The following is a 1,404-nucleotide window of genomic DNA, read 5'->3' as shown; positions in this document are numbered from 1 at the left end:
AGCACCCTTACCACCCTTTCTGTGGGAGGGTAGGAGCCTAACTTCTGCAAAAGCCTCCTTCCAAGATGCAAAATTATCTCCTGTCATGAAGATATGAAAAGTGTGTATTTCCTTTGTATAAAGCCAATTAGCTAACATAGATGGTCACTCCTAATACCAGGTGAATTTAGGATGTACTGCGTGTGTGACAAATACCATTGTCAAGTCCTCTTACTTGAGGACTAGTTAACGTTTACCCTGAGAATTTATATGTAATGGGTTATATCTGCTTGGCTCTATAAAAGGGAAAATCTTTTGATTACCTGTTTCATCTCTTAAAGACGCCACCTTTTAATACTATCACATTGGCAACACCGGAATTTTGGAGGGCACACATTCAAACCATAGAAGTGCTCAATCCCTTTCCAGCCCTAATTACTCTGTTTGTTCTGTGATTATGCCATTCACTTTCAAACCCCTGATCCTCTTTGTTCTTCTCTGCCTCTTTATGGAATGCCCTTTCCTCTTGTCTATCTGGTAAACTCCTACTAATCAATAATTGAAATGTCATCTCTTATGAGTTGTTGTTCTCTCTGACTGACTTAAACTCTCAGCAGAATTATCTGTACTCTTATGTTTTCCCATTAACCTAATTGTTGCACTTACACACTGCCTTGCAATGATTTGATTATACATTTGACTTTTCCCAAATTATGAGCTCTTAAAAGGAAAGGATTATGGGGAGTGGACCTATCGGTTGAATTTGCCTGCCATGTCAAATTTTTCCTTTTAGTTCAGCCTTCCTACTAAGGGACAGTCCTTTTCTGATGCTAATCTTATCTTCTTATCCCAAGCTCCTTGTGTGGTATTTGGAGCATAGTAGGTACTTAATAAATGTTTATTAAATTATAATCATTAAGTATGCCCAAATCACTGGATCTTCATATAAGTAATATTTATTGATTATCAGCTAATTCCACTTCTTTAATTTTTCATTCTGGAAAAAAATGAAATTAATGTATCAATAGGACATGACCAAAGTATATGATCATATTTTTATGAGTCTTATTTTCTAGTTTCGTACCCTAAAAATAGTTAGTTGGTGGTAATGCTAATGATTATCATGAGGACATTCCTTATTAAAATGTGTTTTTAATGTTAAAAGAAATGTCAAACCTACACAAATTAGAGAAAAATGAACAACCGTGTACGTGTCACTCAGCTAAACTCATTGCCCCTCTTGTAATATAATTCCACACCTCTGCCCCACTGGGTTTATGTAAGGTGAATACCAAAGATGATAGTATTTCAACCATAATTATTTCAGGATGCATCTCTAAAAGATAAGGATTCTTCTTTAAACACATTCATAATAGCATTGTAAGTTACTCTTCTGTGGGAATAATCAATTTGTTCTAAATCACT

The sequence above is a fragment of the Propithecus coquereli genome, unplaced genomic scaffold (genome assembly GCF_000956105.1).
Source record: "Propithecus coquereli isolate 6110/MARCELLA unplaced genomic scaffold, Pcoq_1.0 Scaffold403, whole genome shotgun sequence".
NCBI classification, from domain to species: Eukaryota; Metazoa; Chordata; class Mammalia; order Primates; family Indriidae; genus Propithecus; species Propithecus coquereli.
The sequence above is the reverse complement of the archived record's forward strand: the minus strand, read 5'-3'. Positions refer to the sequence as shown.